The 17,453-nt window shown below is 41.4% G+C and overlaps 1 protein-coding gene and 1 long non-coding RNA gene across 10 annotated transcripts in view; one reads left to right on the forward strand and one right to left on the reverse strand.

The window, feature by feature from the left end:
• Positions 1-17,453, reverse strand: part of HLCS (holocarboxylase synthetase) — a 199,786-nt gene that overhangs the window by 44,723 nt on the left and 137,610 nt on the right. The window lies entirely within an intron of this gene.
• Positions 12,886-15,738, forward strand: LOC139079915 (uncharacterized). The gene is made up of 2 exons (XR_011533945.1): positions 12,886-13,210; positions 14,318-15,738. It is a non-coding gene; the product is annotated as an uncharacterized lncRNA (long non-coding RNA).

Here is a 17,453-nt window from a genome sequence, read left to right on the forward strand (position 1 = left end):
GTATATAATGATATAAATAGCCTGAAACAATAATGCTTTATATTTATGATGTATATAATGTGATACAATTACTTTACACGCTCACAGTAGCAAATAATATTCTTTTTCAAAACTGTGATTACATAATATTTTCTTTGCCACCAACATTCTCTACCTATACAGTTAACATTTGCCTTATATTTTACAAATGTTTACATGGCAGTTTCTAGTTATGTCTTATTTATTCATTACTAGAAAAAGTTAAAAAGTTGCTATTGTTATTGCCCTTCTCCAGATGAAGAAACTGAAGCTTGCAGTCTTTTAGCGTCCAAGCAGATGAGTGACCAGGAAAACAGACATCCCTGCCCACTGGATCCAAATCTCAAGCCACTGTTCTCTGCATTGTATTAAAATTCAGGAACAATGGAGTTCCGGGGACAGAACAGATTGACAACATAACTGGGGTTACCTTTTCGCTCTCAAAGTCATTCACTGTCACGTAATTCCATAAAAAAGGTCCCATCCCTGTACGCTTCACCAGGGTGGAATCACCAGAACAGTCTGAGCAGCAAGTCACCTTTTACTAGTAAGCAATCGTACATTAGCCACTTCAGGAGTCTTTCGAAACTGAAATAGGAATTAATATGGCAACAATCCCAAAGTTCGACCTCTAATAATTTTGGGGCTCAAAGACATAGGTACAAATACGGGTAGGTATGATTAAACTGAAAATTAATGATGTGAAACAAAGAACTCCTCTGCAATCGGGGTCAAGTTCCTAACCCTACTCCCTAAACTAAAAGTGAATCCCACGTGTAACACTGGTTGTCACGGTGACAATGAGATGGATGGAGGTTGAAGATGGGTCAGAACACAGTGCTAGGCACTCAGAGCTCAAGGTATCCCAAACTGGCCATGGGAGTCGCTGTTCGGTACACCACCCTCCATCGACAAGATGGCCTTCCTGAAGGCAAAAGGTTTAAAGAACAACCTTAGAGAGCTAGGGCTGCGCTTGGTGGCCGGGAGCTGGGCGGATGAACTGTCCACAGCATCCTCCCCCGTGTTCTCTCTCTAGCAACAATATTTCCATGTTCAGGATGGAATAGACTTACCTAGCATTTAAAGTAATGGTTCTCTCCTTTCCAGACAAGGAGGAAGGTGCACTATTAAATCTGGATTCCAGAAACCCTGGCATAGGGTGACCTTGTGTCCAGAAGTTTATTGCCAAGGTTCTAGTTTATGCCCACGAGGACTGGAGCGAGGTTCCGGATGTGGCGCCAGCTTCTGGCTCCAACAGATTTTGGCTGCAAGAACTATCCGGTAACAGATTTAGTCCTCAATTTCAATTCTTTTCTCTCCATCAAAATAATTCTTCACGAGTCATTTCCATGTTTCCCAAGCAAAAGTGGAGGGAAAAACCCCACAAGTAAAAAAGAAAAATTTCCTAGGTTACAAAAAAAAGCCTGCAAACAGGGCTCGATTTGCTATCCAACATCTATTTCAGAAAACCATCAGGTGGAATTAGGCAATGTAATGGGCAATTTGGTGTCGACTTCCCCATCAGGAACGACGCCGGCAAGAACACATATACACACATCCATTCCCAGGGGATCCCCGCACCAGACCATGAGCTTCTAGTGAGACTGAATTCCCCGACAGGAGGGCAGTTTCCTTTTTGCTATACCAACATAATGCTTCATTACACCAAGACATAGCACTCTCGATCTGCCAGGGAAATAAAGAGCGAAGCTTAAAATTTACAGTAACGTTTCAAATGCTAAGCATTTCCATCTTCAACGAATGTGCTCTACCAACTGTTTTCTGGCCTCCGTGCGACTCTTCCCATGGCCGAGGCTCCACGAGGCCCATTAGTTCCTCCTGGCCAGTCCCCTGCTCGATGCCATGCTCCCAGCAGGTGCTGAAACTCCACTCATTTATACCCCCCAAGTTACACTCTGCGTCACTGACAAGGACATGGGGAGCTGCCTCCACTTTTGTTTTGTGGGCTATTTGATCACCAGAAAGAATTTCAAGCCACCTGTGGTAAGTAAATCCAGTTATTCATCTGGGCTAGGGAAGATGCCAGGCTCGTCACTGGCCATCAGAAGCCATGCTCACCCACAGGTAATCCAGGGATCTGCTCAGGGACTCCGTGGTGGACCGTCCCAAAATTACCAGCCATGGACTAGGGAACTGACAAAATGACACAGCCCACCTTCAGTTTCTCCTGTTAAACGGGGCCTGGAGGGTCTCATGACTAAGAAAGATGCCACACTGAGCTAAGAAACTCTCTCCCTTCCTCCTCCTACCACACTGAGCCCTCTGTCTGCCACGGTCCTCAACGTGCATTGGAGTCACAGGGCCAGAACTTGAGGAAGCACTTATATTTATTTACCATTTATTAGATGCTGCAATATTAGATAGCATTTCTAATAAAGTATAAAACACCTACCAAGAACACCAGGTTTTAGTGTTCTCTATAAGACCACTAAAAATACAACCGACCTTGGCTATAATGAATGAGTCAACTAAAAGCAGTAACATCATCTCAGATTTGTGTAATGGGTGACAATTTATGAACTGTTTCCACATTTGATCTTCCTAACAGCTCTGCCAGGTAGGCAGGGCAGGTACCATCACCTCCAGTGCGAAAACCATTTGAATAAACCGCAGTGTGCAGAGATGAAGCAAGGCCTCAAAGCTAGTGGGGGAGTCTGCCCTTCACCCACACTGGGCTGTCTCAAGACACACTGTTAGCCCAAGAGATGCCAGAAACAGGACAACACGAAATGGTTTTAACAGCAAAGAAAGCAAGCCAGTATTATGTCCAGCGTGGGAAATGTGAAGTCAGCAAAGACCAAAGATGCTTCCAAATTTTAAAGGGAAAAAACAATCTCTCTCAGTTAACCCTCACCCCTCTGTCAAAAAGAAAGGCAATGTTCGGGGATCCCCTGGACGTGTGTCCAGCTCGGGTTTGCGCCGTCTTCCTTGTCCCGGGCCACATGGACATCCAAGTCTGGCAGTGGGCTCTGTGTTTACGAGAAGGCGGCAGCAAGGACATGACCACCTCAGCCCTGGGGCGGGTTAAGCAGCCTGATTGAACGTTGCTGCTAATTAAGGGCCCCTCTTGTCTGGCAGGACCACCGGGGTACCTTCTGTACTTGTTCATGACCACAGCACCTCGCTCAGAAATTAACTCTTGATGAGTGCAGACAGGGGCCCAGCTGGTCCTCCCGAGTCCTCCCAAGGAGATAAATGAAGTGTAATCAGAATGCTGCTGGCTGCCAAGGGAAGAGGGGCTCTCCGTGACCTCTCGGTAAAATCCAGAGTATACTTTTACTGGGGCTTAATTCTCTACACTGGGGATACTTAATGCAGCCAGGAATGGTGTGAATAGGCCGATGGCCACAGGGACAGCATTGGGAAGTCCATCACCAAATGTCCACTTTATTTAGTATGAGCTAAAAGAATAAAGAGGCAATGTATGAGAAACTAATTTTCAATTGGCAAATATTTTCATTAGGTGACGTGCTATTTTTCCCTATTACTCTTCATGGGTCTAGAGACAAGGGTGGCTTCTATTATAGTTTGCAAATTGTACAATCATTCCGCTCAGGTTTAAAATATTAAACATTCATTTTCTATCACTTATAGAGGAAACCTTACCCTAAAATCCATTTAAGAAGAGTAAAATAGTGGTCATTATTGTTTAGACCTTCCAGATATAGAAATTAGAAGAAAGATACTTGGTTCTGCTTCAAATAGCAAAGCTGCAGCTGAGCTGGGTCTAGAATCCAGGGGTCTCGGTACTCAGTTGAGTGCACTGTAGGTCAGGGAATTTTCTGCCATTTCATCTCAGTAGGTCAACATGTGGTGGATGAGAAGGGCTCGGAGCTGGGAGATTGGGAACCATGCACAGTCAGAGGGCATCTCATTGCACTGGCCCACAGTGAGCAACTCTGAGTGTGGCTCCTGCGTGTGACATCCTCCTTGAGATGTGACAAAGGGACAAAAAGCAGCCTGCAAACCCCTGTTCTGGGCTCTTATCACAATGAAGCCACATCTTTCTATGACTTTTGAAAGGAGCAAGGGAGGTGTCCAAAGAAACAGATTAAATGACAGCAATAGCCAGTTTGTTATCTTTTGTTAACAAAGCAAAAGGTGGTGACTGGGCTAGAAGCAAAACAGAAAGATGAAGAAATGGGCAAGAAAGGCATTTGATGCCTTGATGAAAAATTTAAGAAACAAAAGAGTGCCATGGAGAAACTACATAAATTCCCCAAGGACTACAGGTGGGAGGGATGGGATGAGGTAGGGGAAGTCAGTAAAGATACCTAATTGCTAAAGAGAATGTATTAGTTACCTCTTGCTGCATAACAAATTAACCCAAAACTTAGCAGCTTAAGACAGCACACATGTATTATCTCATAGGTTCTGTGGGTCAGGAGTCTGGGTACAGCTCAGCTGGATGCTTTTGGTCTCCCACAGGTTGCAATCAAGGTGTCAGCTGGGGCTGTGCTCACTCAAGTCTTGCCTAGGAGAGGACCCATTTCCAAGTTCACTCACAGGGCTGCCGGGAGGCCTCAGCTCCTCGTGGGAATGAACATCAGTTTCTTGCCATGTGGGCCTCACCATAGGGCTACTCACAGCATGTCAGTTTGCTTCTCCCAGAGCAATGGCTCCAAAAGAGAGAGTAAGAAAAGGCAAGCAAGACAGAAGTCGCAGTCTTGTTTATAATCTAATCTCAGAAGTGACATCCCATTACTTTGCCATATTCTACTTGTTAGAAGTGAGCCAATAGGTCTAGCCCACACTCAAGGGGAGGGGCTTACAGAAGAGCATGAATACCCCAAGGCAGAGATTACTGGGACCATCTCAAAGGCTGCTTATCAGAGAGATTCCTTATTCCTCGGGTAAACCTGGGCAGTGATTCTTTCATAGCGAGCCTCTTCAGACTACAGAACTGGGCTATGCATCTGCATTATCATCTTTACATTCATCATTTATTCTCACATAAGTGAGAACACCTTCCTCTAAGGTGTGGAGTTTTAAATATAAAGAAAATCTATAACACACACACCGGCCCGATGCCATTTTTAGTCACAGCTGCCCAGAACTGGTCCCCCTGAGGGCTGACTGTTAGTGGCTCCTCCTTCTGTGTGATCTGCCCACAAACGAGTGTAGCTGTTGCCCAGGGCTCAGCTCTGAGCCTTTCCAGAAGAAAAGTATGTACCAAGAGAGACATCCTCATAGTAATAACCGCTAACATCTGCTAGTGATGCATATGATGAGAGAGTATGTGATGGCCAAGTACTGAGTCAAGACTTCACATCCATCATCACATTTAATCCTTACAATGAGCCTGCTCTATAGATGAGGAAGCAGGGATGTACCCAGGAGGTGTGATGCCCCATTGTTTGGGATCCACCCATTAGCAAGATTAGTGCCATTAGCTCCTGGGGATTCTCTGTTGCATTAACCAGGCAGTTAGACATTAAGAGATCTCATGAGTGAATGGTTATGTTATGTACACATCACACGACTATATGCCTAGAAAAACTAAAGGAATAAAAGAAAAGCTATTAGAATAAAAATATATTTAGTAAAGCATACAAAATGAAAATATAAAAAAACTGTTACTGCATGACTATATACTAGCAATAGCTAAAAAGTAAATTTTGTGATAACATGCTCATCGTAGAAAAGTAACACTAAGACATTAAGTCACCTATGATCCTACCACCAAAAGCCATTTTGGTTTATTTAACCTTTTTTTCTATACTATGTGGGTGTGTGAATATATCGACATACTCTTCAAAAACTGCTGTCATACTACAGTGGCTGAGTGTCCTGTTTTTTTCACTTAACATGACATCGGCAGTGTTTCTCCCATGTTAATAAGTGTTCCTCAGAAAACTCAGTTTTAAATGCCTACCATCATATTATTATAACCTAATTTTAAAAAACGATTTCCTTTTCTTTATTTAACAGGTCAAAAACAATCAATATTTTGTTCCTCTGTTCCTCATTTCCTGCCTTAAAAAAATTATTTGAATATCCATTTCCATTCTTCTATTGGCTCTTGAGCTATATTTCTTTGCATTTTTAACTGGCTGCACCAGGAATTACAATATATGTCGGAACTTTTCATAATCCACCTACAGTCAATATTGTACCACTTCCTGTAAAATACAGAAATCTTGCAACAGAGGTCCATATCTACCTTCATGTTATGGTTGATATATGTACTATATCTACAAATGTTATAAGCCCCTTAAGACAGTTAGAATTTTTGCTTTAAATAGTTACAGGGTTAGTAAAGAAATTGAGAGAGAAAAGCACAAAGAAAAAAAGAGTAGTTTGTATTTACCCAAGTATTTTCCATTTCCAATGCTCTTTGCTCTTTCCAACGTTCTTCCAATGTTCTTCGTCTTGTCTTTTTCAAGGACGTGAGTTCCTATCTGGTGTCACCTCTCTTCAGCTTTAAAAAGTTCCTTTAGCATTTCTCGAAGTGCAGGTCTGCTAGGGATGAATTCTCATAATTTCCTTTACCTCAAAATGTCCTCAGTTTCCCTTCACTCTTTTTAAAGAAATTTTTTCATTGTAGTAAAATAAACATAAAATTTACCATTTTATCCATTTTTAAAGGGACAATTCAGTGGCATTAAGGACATTCATGTTGTTGTACAACCATGACCACCATCCATCTCTGAACTTTTCCATCATCCCAACCCCTCCGTTCTTGAAGGATATTTTTACTGGATATAGAATTCTCAGGTAAAAACTGTTTTCTTTCAGCACTTTAAAGACGTTGTTCCATTCTCTTCTGGCCTACATGGCTTCTGAAGTCAGTCATTAATTGGATTGTGGTTCCCTTGTATTATTTCTCTCGCGTTGCTTTCAAGGTTTGCTCTTTACCTTTGGTTTTCAACAATTTGAAAGACTCAGCAAGGGCTTCTTTGCATTTACTTGATGTTCCTTCATTACCTTATATCTAGAAATTCCTGTTTTTCATAGAATTTGGAACATTTTCAGCTACTATTTCTTCTAACATTGTTTCTACCCCCATTTTCTCTCTCCATCGTCATTTCCACTTGACTGTAAAGTCCACCCGGTGAGTTTTTTATTTCAGAAATTGTATTTTCACTTCTAGAATTTCCACCTGGTTCTTTTTTCCTCATTTCTATTTCTCTGCTGAGACATCCTATGCTTCCTTCATTGTGAGCATACGCTGTTTTGCTTCATTTGGGATAGTTATAACCTCCACAGCAAAATCCTCTTCTAGTCTTTCTAATACCTGCTTCATCCTGGGGTTGGACTCAGTTGATCTTCCTTTCTCCTGAGACAGTGTTCTATTTCCTTGGTTCTTCGAATGTTGGGTATTTTAGCTTTGTATCCTAGACACAATGAATGTGAAATTGTACAGATCCTAGACTTTGACATTTTTCTTCAATGAGTGTTGGTTCGTCTGTTTTGGTTGACAATTATCTTGGCTGAACTAAACTGCAAAATCCGTTCCTTTGAGCAGCAGCTTCAGTCTCAGTTCAGATCCTCTGTCATTATCTGAGGTGCATTTAGTCCATTCCATGCACATGTAGTTCAGCAGTCAAAGAAGTGTGTAGACAGAATTTGGGGAGCCCCTCTCCGGCCTTTCCCTTCCAGGATTCCCTTGCTGCACAGGCAGCACTGGGCCCTGGGCTTACTTTGTACAGCTCCAGTCCTACCCTTTCCAAGGAGGGACTCCCCTCAGAGCCTGCCTGCTTCTGTTCACTCTCCAGCAACTTCCGGTAAAGCTCTTGGTCCATCCTTCTCAGAAGGAGAAGTTCAAGATCTTGGTTTCTAAAAATCTTTCTCCACTAAAAGGAACCAGAGTTGCTTTTAAAAATGTAAGATGTAGAAATGGCTAATTGTAGAGCCTGGTGCAAGGTGTGCCTAGGATTTTGTTGGGCCAGAGAATAAGAAAACACTCAAAGGCAAATGAGGAGACACAGGACTCTCAAGGGCATAGGAGCCTGCTTGAAAGGGCTCTCATTGGCCAAATCTGGGACAATTTAGCAGAGAATAAAGACCTTAATTGATAATAAAATAATAATTCATAAGTCCAAGGGGCTCGCCGAGAAAGAGAAAGAGAAGTAAATCACCCACTTGCTGCTTCTGGAGTGACTACGACATCAACTTCCTACTCTGAAAATGCTTCTTTAGAGAATAGTACAAGCCAATAAATGCAGAGGGAAAACAAAATAAGAAAATTCACCATTTTGCAAACCTTAGAGAATTGATTCAGGCAAGGATCACTAAGGTTACTGGAGAACAGAATATTGCCTGATGGCAAAGTAACACTCCACAGATAACTTAGAGAAAAAAACAGCCCTTTACAATGGAGAGAAGAGGCAGTTAGCATCTCACCAAGTGATCAAACTTACTCTTACGAAGAACGGCACCATGCGATGTGATACACTATGAAGTATACAGTATCGCCTAGGAAGCTTTCTTGCCCAAGATATTTAATCTGAATCAAGTCAAGTTTTTAGACCTAACTTCCAGTTTACAAGAATTCCACGGGCTAGAGGGAAAAAAATGTCACTACAAGGAACAGTCAAATCCAGAATGTGGGGCATTCTTAACTGGCCTGGTCTCTCTAAAAACTTAATATCACTTTTTTTAAGGGGATGAAAGAAACATAACAAATACAATACACAACTGTGATAGGATCCTAGTTGAAGATGAACAACAACACAAGATTTTTTATGCAGTTGAGGAAATTCGAATATGAACTGGATATTACTAAATTAAAGTTTATATAAGAAGTAGTGGCATTATGCTTATGTAGGGAGAAAATCTTTATTGGCAAGAGATGCTAGCTGAAGCCTTTAAAGGTGACGTGTAAAGATATCTACAACTTACTTTCAAATGTTCCATTCAAAAGAAAGAAAGAAAAGGACAAAATATAAACAACTGCTGAATCCAGGTGTTGGACATACTGGTATTCACTATACTGTTTTTTTTCAACTTTCCAGTGAATTTAAATTTCTTCATAATAAAAATTTGAGAAAAATTTTAGTCCACTCTTTTGGATGGGTGTGACTCTAAACCAGGGATAAAATTCAGATGAAAGTGAATTTTGTGGTCAATCTTGTAATGGTATCTAGGCAACAAGCCAACCACTGCACGTTCCACTCTGAAAGTGGCTTAGAGGAAAGAGTGACTGGTAGGTAACACCTGTCCCACCACGGTCAATAATTTGTTGACCCAAGACATTGGGAAAATAAAATACAGCACCTCTGAGAATAAGGTTGGCCATGAACACGGGATAAAAGTGAGGTTTCAATGCTGTTAATTCACATATTCACAATATTCACATATTGGCCTACAATATGCCAGATACACCCCAACCTTCAAGGAAGGACAGTCTAGTCAGAGAGAGAGAAGAAAACAGGCCATTATAAATCAGGGGAATAAAAAGGATGATGAGTCAAGTAAAGTACTGTGGAGTGCAAAAATAGAAGGGGCAGAAAAAAAAGGAACACTGTGGTGGCCATGAGGAGGCACCACTCAGACCTCCTTCAAGAGAACCTGACAGCCTCCAGCCACTGCCAGGACACACTGCACTTCCGGGCCCACATCTTAGGCGCACAGGCAGTGTTTAGTAAATAAATAAAGGAATCTCCATTACCCATGCTCTCGCTGGTCCCCACTAGCACTTCAGATAACTGTGATGCTCACATTGGTCTTAGTTCTGGTTATCCAGTGCTCCATAACAAACCACCCCAAAAGTTAGTGGCTTAAATAACCCCATCATTTATTTTGCTTACAAATCTGCAGTTTGGGCAGATTTGAGCAGTAGTGTCAGCTGCAACAGCTCCACTCGGTCTAGAGAACCTATTTCCAAGATGGCACACACACATGGCTGGCAGGTTGATGCCAGCTGGGAGTTCAGCTGAAGCTGGACCAGCAGCTCAGTTCTTCTCCATAGAGCTGTATGGACTTCCTCACAGCATGATAATCAGGTTCAAGAGCAAGTTTTCTAAGAGATAGGAAGTAGAAGCCACGAATCTCTTAAGGCCTGGGCCCAGAAACCAGCAGCAGCACTTCTACCATATTCCATTGGTCAAAGCAGTCACAGACCCCACCCAGACTCAAGGAGAGGGACATGGAGCCTACCTACCCATGGAAGGATAAATCCTAGCCACATTTTTCACTTTGAAATAGGCTGTTTAAGATCTGAAAGCGTATATTTACCTTAAACCACAGTACACACACACTACACATTCACACACTCTTCAATATCCACTATGTACGGCATCTGTTGCCTGGAGCTTGGTAGCAAATCATGGGCTCTCCTTACCAAGTCAAAGAAGGCTTTGGAAAACAATGTACATTGCCTTCCAGTATAAGAACAAAACTGACAAAAGTCTCCTTAACTAAACCCAATATTCATTCATTTACTCAACATTTACTGGGCAGTTACTATGTGTTGTCTCAGGAGCTGCAGGGAATACAAAGACTAACCAATATGCTCATCATTTTCTAATTGCTCACAACCTAGCAGGGAGCCAAATACACATACAATTAACTCTGATGGGATGGAATTCATGGATGCCAATAATGAGCAAAGCCCAAGGAGCCAAGAAGAGAAGAAGGAAAGGTAGAGGGAGTTAACAGTCCCGAGATTCACTCCAACAGGTGTCTACTTATATCCTCATTTCTCTCTGTCTTCTCCAGGTGGGCTCCCAGCCCTATGCTCTAGCCACACAGAATTCCAAAACCCAAACATATTCAACACAGGATCCCTTTAAATTATACATCCCTAATTAAGTCAATATAATTTGAAAAATGACTATTAATTTTAAAATATTTAAATTAAAAAAAATCTATTGGCTAAAATATACGCATGCATGAAGCATAAACCCCACACCATGCCTTCATAATTAGTAGCTCTGGCCTTTTCCAATTCCTCACTCTGGTCTTGTCACCTCACAATTGCAGACCTGAAACCAGCTCAGAGTGTTAATATCTGACTGCCTGCCCCTAAATTACATTTGGCTCAAATATCAAAATAATACCTAACTAGAAACTGACATTCATGTGCTTCTGAGAAGTCCACCTACTACCCAGGAAGTTTGGTTGATTTCAAGAATCAATAAGAAGAGCAATATCCTAAAAATTATCATTATTACTACCATCAGGAGAGGTCACAAAGCCTAAAGACTTTACTCCTGAAGATTTTAAGTACTTTACTTTTGTGAATGACCTTAATCTTCTCTCTCTATAAGACCTTCATCAACTCCTTCCACCATTTAAGTTGTTTAAAGACTTTGTTGCAGATTAAGGATGGCCAAAGATTCCTTGACACTTCTCCCATGGAGAGGTAGGGGTCTATATCCTCTCGCTTTGAACCTGTGAATGCCCTGACCAATAGAATACCATGGAACAATCTCTCGCCCAGGCCTTAAGAGACTGGGAGCTCTTGCTGCTTGTTTCTTGGAACACTTGCAACACTCTCTCTGGGAGTCCTAAGCTGCCACGTAAAAAGTCTGAAAGCCCTGAGACCACCACGCTGGAGTGGCCAGCAGTTCCACCTGACCACGGCCTTCCAGCGCCCCCTCCCCACCAAGGTGACACACATGTGAGTAAAGCCATCTTAGTCCCTCCAGACCGGCCCATCCACCAGTGAGTATCATGACTTCAGCATGGAGCAGAATAACCCAGTTGAGCCTTGATCAAATTTCTCACCCAGAAAATCACAGGATATAATAAAACTGTTATACCACTAATGTTCGGGGTGGTTTGAATTGCAGCAATAGATAACTGGAACACATTTTAATTTTGAAACTAATAACTTTGGTTAAATGTATGCAAAAAACAATAATGCAATCACACTGGGACTATGAACTGAACATTAATCTCATTAAGCTAACCTTGGTAGCCATGGGGCATACATTAGCTCCTATTTAAGAAAGCTTGTGATAGACTCTAAAATAATCCTTTTTATAGACTATGCAATGTAACTGTCTTATATTTTAATAAATTATCCCTTAAAATGCCATTCATGTCTTCTAGTTTTCATACTTTTAATTGCCAAATATCTAGTCCCTGATTTATTGCATTCTACCCAGAGAGAATACACTTTCACCCATTTAATGGTATAAATGCCATGCCCTTTAAAATTTTATTCTAGTTTATCACAGTTCAGGCTAGTAGTGATCTACTTATCTTTCAGGAACATGAATAGTATGCATCTCTTCATTTTTAGAAATTGATCTTCAAAACTATAACCCATTGCAGGAGAGGTGAGGCCAGAGAGACAGAAACCTCTCCCTTTGGTAGGCTGGGTTTATGCCTCAAGGATTGAGGAGCAAGGAGGGCCCAACTACCGTATTGTTACTGAGCCTGAACACCCTTCCCACTGCCACTAGAATGAACTAATCATCTAGAGTATTAGGAGAATGAGAGTCTCAGCTTTACAGTCTGGGCACTGGGAGACAACATGGCTTGCCTCTTAGAAAACTAAATATGAAAATAAGATTCATTTAGCAGTGGTCCTTAGAGAAATGTGGTCCAAAAGTCAAATAATTTACAGAGACCTCTTTCCCGCTTATGACACCTATATATCAATATATTAGTAATAATTAATCTCTAAACTTTCAAAATGCCTGTTTTCTGTGTTCCACATGCTACTGAACGTTATGCCTGAAGAAGGCCAGCAGCATGAGATGGTGTGAGAGAGTGGAAAGGGCATAGGACCCGGAGGTGGGAGCCACAGCAGCTAGTGTGGACTGGCCGTTAACCAGGTGAGTGACCGGAGAGAGGTGAATACATCCCCCTGAGTCTTGGTTTTTTAACCTGTAAAACTGGAGGGTTGGGGAAGAGCTTGCTAAGGTCTCTTCTCTGACATTCCATGATTCTATATTGTTCTAGGAATGGTTGGGGCACCTAGAATACTGGACAGCTCCTTCCACCCCACTATGATCATTCTGCTTGAGTAGGAAATTTCAGGAGACATAAACTAGCCTCAAGAACACAAGAAAAGTTGTCCTTCTACAAAGGACAAGGTGTTTGTATAGCCAGGTCAAGGTGGAAATGACTGAGGTTTCATGGAATCAACTCTGTATCTAAAATCTACTTAATAGGTATTTCCTCCCTCGAACCTTCGGAAAGTCTGTTCAAATTGGGAGACAATGGATTCCCAACGAATTTTCATGGAGAAGAAAGAAACTATCTACCTGCTATGGTATTACTTACAATTTTTATAACACACAGAGCATGTTAACTAACAACATTTTAAAGTCGCATGTCTTTTTTATCATTCATGCTATACTTTATCCTTTGATTTTTTTTTTAAGGATTGACCCTGAGCTAACAGCTGTTGCCAATCTTTTTTCTTCTTCTTCTTCTTCTCCTCCTCCTCCTCCCCAAAGACTCCCAGTACATAGTTGTATATTCTAGTTGTAGGTGCTTCTAGTTCTGCTATGTGGGACACCGCCTCAGCACGGCTCGACGAGTGGTGCTAGGTCCATGCCCCGGATCCAAATCAGCAAAACCCTGGGCCACTGAAGCAGAGCGTGCAAACTTAACCACTCGGCCATGGGGCCAGACCCTATCCTTTGATTTTGATCAACTGTTAGTTGCAGAATAAGATTGCCTACCACAGAATTCTACCAATTATGTTTTAGAATTTTAATTTTAAAAATAAATTTAAACGTTGTTATATGAGGTTTCATTAGCCCCCAAATGTAGCTCTCATTATTTTGACTCCAACTGTTTGCTTAAATTGCTAAGAAAATTATTTCCTCAACAAACAAATACTACTCATTAGATTCAGTAAGTTTAAAATAAATTATATATCAAAGGGCAAGCCAGCACAACCAGAAAGACCTGAAATCAGAATATACAACTATGCACTAGGGGGCTTTGTGGAGAAGAAGAAGAAGAAGAAGAAGAAAAAGAAAAACGGGCAAGCCAGAGACTATATACAGAAAGGATAGAGAAAAGAAAAATATTAAAATTTTCATCTCTGACTTTTCTTCCTCTTGAAAAAAAGAAGTCAAACATACAAGGAGTCTTGAATTCCTGTTTTCTGGCAATATTATGCTATACGTATTTGCAAATACATAAACTACATGGATGATTTTGCTGCAACTAGGAATACTTCTTTACCAGATTATAAATTTAGTCAGCATTCCTCTGTACAACCTACTTTATGATACTAAGCAACGCAAACACACTGCCAAACAACCAATGTTTTAATATTCTAACTTCCATTTCTTCCACCACATAATTTCCTGTAATAATCTCATTCATGCCTGAGGTCCAAAGATATTCTTATTTATGCTTGCAGGTCAGTATGCCAACAGCAAGAAGACCTGTTCTTGAAAGGCTGAGCTTCTCAAATGAGTCCTGAAGGAATTCCGACACCACCGCATATTGCCCGAAGAGGGACAACGTAAGAAAGCAAATTTTAAGAAAATGGTTCTAATGTCATTTTCAGTTAAAAGCAATGGGAGATTTACAATAATCAAGTAATATGCCAATTTCTTTCAAATGTTGCCAATATTTGATGCCAACACAATTACAAGTTGGAAAAATGTGTAATGAATAAGGCAGCTCATAATTTCCCTTAGAATATGTATGTACAACTTATTAAGTGGCATAAAAAGCTAAGAGTCATGGCAAATGCTGAAACCTTAAATCTGACTTTCATTGCTTTGGGGCATTTGAGTCAAACTCCATCATCTGGAAGTGCCTAACAATAAGAAATATTAGGTCACGAGCTGTTGTAGAAACACCTGCAATACCCTCACCTAACGAGGTGAATAAACGAGAGCTTCAAGTTCTCATCAAATGAGAAAATTTAATAGTTAAATCTGACATCATAAGCCCAAACTTGAACCCTGTATAAATGAAAATACTCACATGGAGGGCATTTTCTAGTCCAGATTTTGCGTTTCAACTTTGCCAGCTCCCTTACCTAAAGCCACCTGGTGGAAAAAAGTGCCCCCAATTCTAGGTCAGTATGGATTTTTCCATCCATGGCTTAATTCATTTGATAGTCTTTGCAGCCTCAGAGAGAATAAAGTATAGTTTTCCCTTGATGTCCCCTGTCTTCATCCTCCCCCCTAAACACACCCACAATCTGGGTCAGGAGAAAGATGCCACTGATATCTCCAAATCCCACCCCTTTCAAAGTTTTGGCCAGGCCACAGGTAGGGAGGTGAATGCATGACTCTCCAGGATTCCCCTTCTAAAATCACTTGTTTAAGTGTTGGAGAGGATGTAGAGAAAAGGGAACTCTCATACACTGCTGGTAGGAATGCAAACTGGTGCAGCCACTATGGAAAACAGTATGCAGATTCCTCAAAAAACCAAGAATAGACATACCATATGATCCAGCTATTCCACTGCTGGGTATTTATCCAAAGAACATGAAAACACAAATGCGTAAAGACATATGCACCCCTATGTTTACTGCAGCATTATTCACAATAGCCAAGACTTTGAAACAACCTAGGTGCCCATCAAAGGATGAATGGGTAAAGAAGATGTGGTATATATATACAACGGAATACTAATCAGCCATAAAAAAAGATTGAAATCTTGCCATTTGTAAAAACATGGATAGACCTTGAGGCTATTAGGCTAAGTGAAATAAGTCAGATGGAGAAAGTCAAATACCACATGATTTCACTCATAAGTAGAAGATAAAAACAATAACAATAACAAACAAATATATAGATACAGAGATTAGATTGGTGGTTACCAGAGGGGAAGAGAGGAGGGAGGAAGGCAAAAGGGGTGACAGGGCGCATGTGTATGGTGATGGATAGCAATTAGTCTTTGGGTGGTAAATATGATGTAGTCTACACAGAAATTGAAATACAATGATATACACCTGAAATTTATGTAATGTTATAAACCAATGTTAACTCAATAAAAAAATTAAATAAAATCACCTGTTAACCTTTCATACTATCACTTTCTCCCCCAAAGGGTTATACTTTCATTTTCTTCCAACTAGGGTTGCCAGATTTTGCAAATGAAAATATAGACTGCCCAGTTAAATGTGAATTTCAGATAAACAATAGCTCATTTGTTAGTTTAAGCATGTCTCAAATATTGCACAGGATGTGTTTACACTAAAAAATTATCTCTTATTTATCTGAAACTCAAATTTAACAGGGTGTCCTATATTTTCCCTGGCAAACCTATACAGCACATTCATAATACTGAGAAAGAGAAATTAACATCTTTCCCTCGTTCTGACAGTCCAGGAAGCAGAGAAAAGGTAGCTATGAGAAGTGTGGGTAGAGGTGAGGGAAGGGGAAATGCAAAGAGAAAATAAGGGCTTTAGTAGAACTGTGGTGCTTCTCTAACTTTAACATGCATACAAATCACCCGATCTGGTGAAGTTAACATGTGGACTCTGGTTTGGTAGGGCAGGGGACCTGGAAGTCTGTATTTCTAGTCCCATCCCAGGTAACGCTGATGCTGCTGGTGCAAAGACCACACTTTCTGAAGCTCTGCTAGACAAACTGAGGGAGGTGCAAATGGTGCAGATACGTGGTTGGTGAGGAAGAAAGAGACCAGCAATTAATGAGGCTTTTCTAGCACTGAAGGTTAAATACAACGATTTGGTCTCTCCTGAATTTCCTTCTAATTCTCCACTGTGAGAAATAACCACTGTCATCATACATACTAAGAAATTGGTTTTAAGCAAAAACAAAAAAACACACCAAAAGCAAAAGCCTCAAACCATTTTAGACATGCATGCTTCTCCTATTATTGTTGAGAAACACAGCAGCACATTTAAGATACCCGCACAAAAGCCATGTCACATTTAGGTAACCCAGTAAAAACAGAGTATAAATTGTGCAGAATTCATCAAATTGGTGCTCTTAAAAACTGACTTGAGGGGCCGGCCTGGTGGCACAGCGGTTAAGTGTGCACGTTCCGCTTCGGCGGCCTGGGGACTGCCAGTTCGGATCCTGGGTGCGGACATGGCACCAGTTGGCAAGCCATGCTGTGGTAGGCGTCCCACATATAAAGCAGAGGAAGATGGGCATGGATGTTAGCTCAGGGCCAGGCTTCCTCAGCAAAAAGAGGAGGATTGGCAGCAGATGTTAGCTCAGGGCTAATCTTCCTCAAAAAAAAAAAACAAAAAAAAACTGACTTGAGACCTGAGGTTCTGGCCATGGTTTGGCCCTCAGGGGAAGGCCTCTGAGAGCTGCCAGGAAAGCCATCCAAGTCTCTCCTTGCACACAACTTCATACAGATCCCACCGCCCACCTCTCCTTTGCCTCCTGGAAGACAGGCAAGGCCTGGCTCTCCAGGGAACATCTCGTGCCCCTGACAGCAATGAGCCTGGTTTGTGTCTATGTTCTGGACCACACAGTGCCAATGTGAGCTCTCAGGAGGCAAGGACTCCGTGCACCATCCTCTAGCCACCCAGAGCCACGGCCACGTACGAATGCACGAAT

This window comes from Equus przewalskii, chromosome 27, assembly GCF_037783145.1.
Source record: "Equus przewalskii isolate Varuska chromosome 27, EquPr2, whole genome shotgun sequence".
NCBI classification, from domain to species: Eukaryota; Metazoa; Chordata; class Mammalia; order Perissodactyla; family Equidae; genus Equus; species Equus przewalskii.